The following is an 8410-nucleotide window of genomic DNA, read 5'->3' as shown; positions in this document are numbered from 1 at the left end:
CGGTAGGAGGTGGAAGGTTCTCCGCAGTTGGCTGTGCACCTGGCTGGAGCGTTTCATCAGGGTTTTGGCCTGAGGAAGCCTTGTCCGCGTGTGCAGCTCGTTTGCCCGGAGTATCGAAATCAAGTCTTCTACCGCTGCGGGCTCTTGTGGTCCCACGCAGGGCTTTGCTTCTGGCCTTCGCCGTTAAGGTTTCCACCTGTTTTGCGAGAGAGGCCACGAGTTTTCCTTGTTCGTCCGACTTTTTCTGAGCGGAGGCAAATATTTCCTTCATCTGGTCTAGTATCGCGGTGTCGGCAGTGACCGTTGATACGTTTCCAGCTGGAGTTTTATCAGCGTTGGCATCGACGGGAGTCCCGTCGTGCGTTTGCGGGTCTTTGTCAGCGTTGGTCGTCATATCAGACTGAGCGTGTGTGGTTGCGAGAGAGATAGATCCGTACCCCCCCCCTCCTTCTAGCGCCAAACCGTGGGAACCGTAATTCACACCGTCGTGTTTTGGAGGAAAGCCAAGTTAACCTAGACTTCCCTGAAGGTCCCGGTTATCTGCTGGGCCATGCACAACACAATCAATATGAAAGATTCGAAAACAATAAATCGTAAAAGAGCGAAAAGAGAACAAAGATGTCTTATTTCCGAATTCGCGTTTGAGCGTGAACAACAAGTAAAGACCTAGGCTACAAGACCTGTCGATACGTTCGCTAGTCTAGCGACCTAAATCTAAACTAGTTGAGTCGAAGTAAAAACGGAAAAAGATGCCTAAATTGCTCTAAGTGCTAATTTGCTCTGATGTGCTCTCCCTCTTCGTCCTAGGTCGTCCTTATATACTCCTCCTTAGGTCGGTTTACCTCTTCTTGGGCAGGATTTGTCGCGAAGCGGGCTTTTCCATATTTCCTTCTTCTTTGTGATTATCTTCGGAAATTTGACATTTATCTCTTCCCGCGAATGAGATAAACCGTCATACCAGTCTTTGGGCTCAAGTTTTTTGGGTCCATAGATGGGCCGTTGTCCGCAATTCGGACCCTCTTTGGGACGTATCGAGACTTAAGCGTTTTTACGATGTCACTCGCGAAGTAACCGTTGGTATAGGCATGGTTCTTCCAACGGAACCCTGTTTCTTCGCATAGCCGAGGCAGCTGGTGTTAAGTTAACCGTAACCTGCTCTACTACGAAGAATAGGAAACCGTTCGAGAGACATAACCTTCCCAACTTCCCGAAGACTTTCGACGATGTTTTTAAGACGGAACATTGGTGTCGTATCCACGGACCCGAAGACTGAGTTAAGGAAACTTCAGACAAAGATGCATGGTTATGGGATGGGACCAGGTTCGCCGGGCGAGCTGATCCGTGCCACGGTCGAGCTCGCCGGCGAGCCGATCGGCAACACGGTTGTGCTCACCGGGCGAGCTGGCTCGTGTCATGGTCGAGCTCGCCGGGCGATCCGTTTCGGCTGTTCGTTTTCTTGGCTTTTGAAGTTTTGACCGAGATTCGGTTTTTCTCGAGCTCGCCGGCGAGTCGACCGGCAACACGGTCGTGCTCGCCGGGCAAGCTGGCTTGTGTCGCGGCCAAGTTTGCCGGCGAGTCGACCGGCAACACGGTCGCGCTCGCCGGGCGAGCTGGCTCGTGTCATTTCATATCCGGAGGTTCGGAAGTAAGCGGAATGAGCCACGCAGCCGCAAAGAAAAGCACCCGTAACGCAAAGCATGGTCTGGAAACGACCAAACCAAAGCGCCTACTTCTAGGCACCGACGAGATAAGCTTCACAGCTAAGGTGCAAGAGAAGATCCTAGCTCCCCACCATGATGCTCTAGTTTTCTCTCTCACCGTAGCAAACTGCTTGGTGAAAAGAATACTAGTAGACAACGGCAGCTCCAGCAACATTATCTTCCAGACGGCATACCACGATCTAGGGCTGGAGGAGAGCACCCTGACGCGCAAGGTAACACCACTCATCGGGTTCAGCGGCGAGGTCAAGTAAACCGCCGGAGAGGCTATCCTCCCAGTATACGCTGAAGGGGTCAACATGTCTACCAAATTCCTGGTCGTAGATTGTCAATCGGCATATAACATGATCTTGGGACGACCATGGATTCACGCCATGGGAGCAGTCCCTTCAACCCTTCATCAGATGGTGAAGTTACCTACACCCTGGGGCATCAGAATAATCAGGGGAGACCAGGAGAACTCTCGATCCTGCTATCAGACCACCCTGAAGGGGAAGACCAAGATCTTATAGCAAATACAGAGAAGACCTCAGACCCCTCAAACCCAGGGATCAGAGGTCAATGATACAAGTAATTGGGGGTCGTTCTGGAGAAGGCGGACCTTGAATCATTCCAAGAACCCGAGGAATCCTCAGAGGTCGATCTGCTCGCAAGACCTGGTCCTCGCAGGACCCTTGTCCCCCGCCTCACATAGACAAGATCACCGAAAACCTTATCAGGTATCAGCCAGTGGTCTCGCGGATAAACAAGTGGGGCACGAGTACTTCAAGGAGACCTCCTCAGTGGGTATATCGGACGGCTCCGGAGCAAAGGGCGCCTCGCAAACGCAGGTTGGAGACACTTGGCCAGGCAGGAGGCCTCCGAACCTGGTCGCTTCGGTGGATGAATGAGACTACACATTTCATGGAAGTGCTGAAAAGCTTCATCAACAAGAGACAGTGGTCCCCGAAGACTAAGGTCTGGGGCATGAAACAAGTCTCGACTGCGGTCCCTAGACCCAAGAAAGAGGCAGAACCCCGTAGAAGAAGGATGAACCCTCCAGCAAGGACGCTCGTCCCAAAAGCAAGTCAAACCCTGCGGATCACCTAGCAACAAGAGGTAAAACATGGCTAACCTTCTGGGTACCTCGCAAGCTGATATCTTGTACGGTCTCCGGGCCATGATTTCTATTAATTATTTTATCTATTATTTAAGCATTATGTTTTCCTGCTCCTATGTACGCTGAAACGTCTCCGGACAAAGCTTATATAATAAAATAGTTCCGACTATAAAAGAGTAGTAGGAATGCCATAATACTTAAAGGGGCAAACAAGTTGGATCAGGTCCAAGAGACCTTCGATCCTGGCCAACCCTTAATGACAAGTGGTACGACCACGAAAAAACAAAACGGGTATGAGACATAAGGTAGGAATGAGTCTGCGCAAGCCCGAGTATGCCGTCAATACTACCTAAAACCCCTGTATAGCCTCAGGCATATCCGGGTCCAAAACAAAAATACCAAAAATGTGAAAGTACCTTTATTAAAACGCTACGTGCTAGAATAATACAGGGGCCACGAGGTATAATTGCCCTTGAGCAAGTGCAAAACTCCGGGAGCACCACATAATATTCTACTTCTCCAGACGTAGAAAGTAGCAAAGCCTGGCACTTGGGTTTTCACCCACACCAGCACCCGCTAAGTCTGATAGTGGCTTTCTGCAAAAAGCAGCATGCAGCACGGGAACTCGATAGTGACCAGCTTCCGAGCGGTAGATTGCGATACCCCAACAGGTACCGAGAGTGGCCTCACCTAGGGTGGCAGAATGCGGTCCCTTTAAAACCTTAATTCCGTGTTCTGAGAAAGAACTCCGGGCTCAGACAGGCCTCAGGGCCAAGAACTTATTGGTTCCCTAAAGAGACTCCAGGGTCCAAAGACCACGTATCCAACTCAAGACCTCAGGGTCCAGAACCGACAGGTTCCCTAAGAAGAGACCCCCGGGTCCTAAGATTATTAAAATTCTCCAACTGACCCCAGGATCCCCAGAGGAGATCCAGTCATACGAGACCCACGAGGTCTGATCATTGCAAGTCCAAAGGTTTCAAGGAACCTTAACACCTGGGATCCATGGGTCCTCCGACAACCATAACATCTAGAGCCCATGCGGCCCAGGTCCTATAAGAGACCCTCAAGCAATCAATGCTTAGCTCACTTGAGCAGTATTCACCAGCTCTCTAATCCTGACTAATGAGTCAAGCTTCAGGATCCCAGGGTCACTCAAACAACCTGCAAACTCCCGAAAGATTGTTGGAAATCACAGAGCTAAAGATCCCAAAGACGAAGGACAAGCAAGCAAACAAAAAATACAAATCCGGAAAGCATATATCAAAAGGCCACAACAGGGCGATCGTTTGAAACAGCAAAATAAAATGGCACAAAGGCCTGGTCCAGAGTTTTAAAGCCTTCACCAACGGCAGTTACAAAATAAAACCCCTCTGCGGGGTCAGGAGTACGAATAACAAAATATCGGGATCAGTTTGCAGGAGGGTCATCAGCAGCGGGCTCCGGCGTCTTCTTTACTTCCTCATCACTAGGAACCTGAGGCTCATACTCAAAGGAGGGAGCTGGGAGTCCTTGAAGCTCGGCTTCGGTGATCTTCACCGTCTTGTACTGCTCTAGGGTATTCACGGGATCCCAGCTATCGGTCTGCCCACTAAGCCACTCCCGCATCAGCTCCCATCGGGCCACGACCTTGGCACCATTCACAGCCATGGCCTTCTAGGCCTCAAAGGTTTCCGCGGCATCCTTCAGATCGTTCAGCTCCTCCTCCCTATTCTTCAGTTGGCCCCTCAGGGAGACGTTCTCTGTTGCCGCCACTCCCCTGCTTCCTCTTGGTTCCGCACCTTGAACCTCAACGCCTTGATCTCCTTGTCCTTGGCTAGAGAAGCATCTTTTTCCTCGCGCAGCTGGGAAGCCAGAGTATCCATCTCGACTTTTGTAGAAGCTGCACCTTCCATCCTCTCCCCGAGATGGTATAGTTGAGACGCCACCTACGCATAAGCTCTGATCAGCAGCCAGAACCAAAAGACTAAAGAATCGTATGAGGTATTACATGAAGAAAGTCACCCTGGAGCCATGGAAGAATCTGCTTCCGTTGCCAGAAGCCCCGGAGTCGAAGGGAACACCTTTGCGTTGAGGTTAGTGAGCATTGTGGCCCAGTCATAAGGGGCAGAGGGAGAACCTTTAGGAGAAGAGCCTGATGCCTTGGATTTCTTCTTGGAAGAGGAAGGAGCTGCAGCAGAAACCGCCTGGCATTTGCTACTCCTGATAATCTGCACCTTGTCATCGTCTTCGGTTGGAGAAACTCGCTTGGGGGCAGCTTTCCTTGCGGACATCACCTCAAGAGCCTTCTTGTACTTTGCCATAGCCTCGTCACCCTTGGATCCTGACATCTCACCTAGCACATGAAAGTAGATCAAGTCAGCAACTATAAGAAGAGGTATGGAAGAAAGTGGAAAGCTTACACTAGTGTTGGAGTCAAAATCGGTCACGACAGAATCGATGTCCGAAAGTCCTCAGAAAAACCGAATCTCGGTCAAAACTTCAAAAGCCGAGAAAACGAACAGCCGAAACGGATCGCCCGGCGAGCTCGGCCGCGACACGAGCCAGCTCGCCCGGCGAGCACGGCTGTGATGCCGGTCGAGTCGCCGGCGAGCACGGCCGCGACACGAGCCACCTTGCACGGCGAGCACGGCCGTGTTGCCGGTCGAGTCGCCGGCGAGCTCGGCCGTGACACGGGCCAGCTCGCCCGGCGAGCACGACCGTGTTGCCGGTCGGCTCGCCGGCGAGCTCGATCGTGCCGCGGATCAGTTCACCCGGCGAGCGCAGCCAATTCTCCATGGACCATTCCGAACTCGGTCCCATCCCATAACCATGCATCTTCGTCCAAAGTTTCGGTAACTCAGTCCTCGGGTCCGTGGATACAACACCAATGTTCCGTCAAAAAAAAACAACGGCCCATCTTTGGTCCCAAAAGATTTGAACCCAAAAACTGGTATGACGGTTTATCGCATCTGCGGGAAGTGATAAATGTCAAATTTCCGAAGATAATCACAAAGAAGAAGGAAATATGGAAAAGCCCGGTTCGCGACAAATCCGGCCCGAGAAGAGGTAAACCAACCTAAGGAGGAGTATATAAGGAGGATCTAGGACGAAGAGAAAATAGAGAGCATTCTAAGAGCAAACTTAATACTTAGACCAATTTAGGCATTTTTCCGTTTTTACTACCGAGCTGCGACTAGACTATGTTAGAACTTAGGTGGCTAGACTAGCGAACATACCGACAGCTCTCGTGGCCTAGGATCTTACCTGTTGTTCACGCTCAAACGCGAATTCAGAAATAAGACCTCTTTGTTGATCACTCGGACGACGGTGCTGACATCCACCCAAGAAGAACGCGAAGCCAGTCCGCTCGGCAGGACGCGTCCTTCAAAAAACCCATGACCGAGGAAGAAGAAAACCTCTATTGGGTAGAACAGGAGGAGCTGGCCGAGAAGCAGGCCTGGATCCACCGCGGCCAACACAGACAAGCTCACAAGGCTGCCAGAAATCCTGATGAGATTTACGATCTCCGCGAGTGCATCGTGAAAACCGCAGCGGAGGTGAAAGCGGTGAAATCACAAATCCACCACACGACAAGCGCTGCGCCCGAGATCGACAGACTTCCCGAGGAAGCACGCAAAACCCCGTTCACTGCCCGGATTACTGAGACCAACGTCTCGGACCCGGGGAAGATCAAAATTCCCATCTACGATGGCACCACCGACCCGAAAGCGCACCTGCAGTCTTTCCAGATCGCGATGGGGAGGTGCAAACTCAAGGAACGCGAACGAGACGCTGGCTACTGCCTCCTCTTTGTCGAAAATCTCAAAGGAGCCGCGCTTGAATGGTTTTCTCGCCTAAAACGAAATTCCATCGGAAGTTTCCGCCAACTTGCAGTAGAGTTTCTCAAGCAGTATTCCATGTTCATGGACAGAGAAACCTCGGACGTCGATCTCTGGAGCCTGTCTCAAAGAGAAGACGAGCCCGGGAGGTGCATAAAGGCGAATTTTTCCGTCCAGTTTCCCTCAAAGGCCGGAAGCCGTTTTCTCTCCTTCTTGAGAATTTCTCTAACTAGGGGCTCGTTGCCTTGGGATGAAGGTGATACCTCCACTCTGCGCCACTTAGAGGAGAGACAGAGTAAGAACACAGTGTTGGGGTCGAAAACGGTTCCGACGAAGTTAACGTCCAAATCCCCGAAGAAGAACACGAAAACCTTCTTCGACAAATACTTTTTCGAAATAGATTTTTCCTTACGAAAAACTTTGCGGAGGAAACGTGAGTCATCGGACAAGAGCTCGAAAAGGGTCGCTACGCAGCGACCGAACGCGTGTTCCGCTCTGTCGCTACGTAGCGATCGAGCTCTTCCAAATCGATACGACATTAGTACATTCATTCTCGTCTATCCTTCGATGCTTTCTCCCGAAGACCGTAGCGAACCCATTTCACGTTCCCCACCGTTCTAAGTTATCGATCAAACTTTACCGTAAAAACAGCGGAAAGTTCGTTCTTTATCGAAAGAAGCCGTAATAAACGCTCCGAGTCAAAAGACGGCCCAAAGGGACCTAAGACATGACTCGAGGCCCAACTTATGATTTCTTAACCAACAGCCCGTGAGCCGCATGGCGGTTTACGCTTATAAATACAAAATTTTGAAGATAATTACGACGATCGGAAAAAATGGAATATCTCCATTTTTATGATATGGCGGCTTAAGGGAAGAAGGGGAAAAGCGTAAACCGACCTAGGAGCCAGTATATATGGAGTCCTAGGCGAGAGGCATAGGGGGCGGACTTTTCTGAGAGCAAACTTAGCACTTAGAGCGATTTAGGCATATTTCCGTTTTTGTTATTCGAGCTGCGACTCAACTAGATATTCGGGAACTCTGGGAAATTAGGGTTTTCCTAGTTTCTTTATTTAAACGAAATCGATTGTGCGAATTTTGGTTCCCACAGTTTGGCGCTAGAAGGAGGGGGATACGGATCAATCTAACTCTCAACCACATCACGCTCAACCAGACATGTCAACTGACGACGCGGATAACGTGCAGACTCCTCTTACCGGAAGCAGTGGCACTGATCTCCACACTCCCGCAGCGGATTTATCCGCAGCCAACGTACCAGCCAACGCCGCGGCGCTCGAGAAGTTTAAAAAGATGTTCGCCACCTACGAAAAAAGGTCGGAAGAACAGGATAAGCTCGTGAGCACCTTGACCAAACAAGTGGAAACTTTAACGGCAAAGACTCGAGCAATCCGCCCCCGCGGAACTACTAAAGTCCGCGGGAAAAGACTCGACTTCGCAACCCCAATTGACCGGCCTGGAGCAGCGCAGGAACAACCTTCGGGTCAAAACCCTAGCGAAAAATCCCTCATCGAAAAGGGAAACCCCGAAAGCCCTCCGCCTCCCGCGAAGACTTCGGAGGACAACGGAGTCGAGGAAGTCGACCTGGATCCTAGCGATGTCTCCAACGATACTGATGAGGACGTCGAAAGACATCCGAGGAGGACCATAAGCCAATTCACTCGGGAAAACTCTCCGTTCGACAAACCAATGACAGAGGAGGAGGATATCCTCTATTGGAACGAACAAGAAGAGCTGGCTGAAAAGCAAACCGAC

Source organism: Brassica oleracea, chromosome C2 (assembly GCF_000695525.1).
Source record: "Brassica oleracea var. oleracea cultivar TO1000 chromosome C2, BOL, whole genome shotgun sequence".
In the NCBI taxonomy this organism is placed as follows: Eukaryota; Viridiplantae; Streptophyta; class Magnoliopsida; order Brassicales; family Brassicaceae; genus Brassica; species Brassica oleracea.
The sequence above is the reverse complement of the archived record's forward strand: the minus strand, read 5'-3'. Positions refer to the sequence as shown.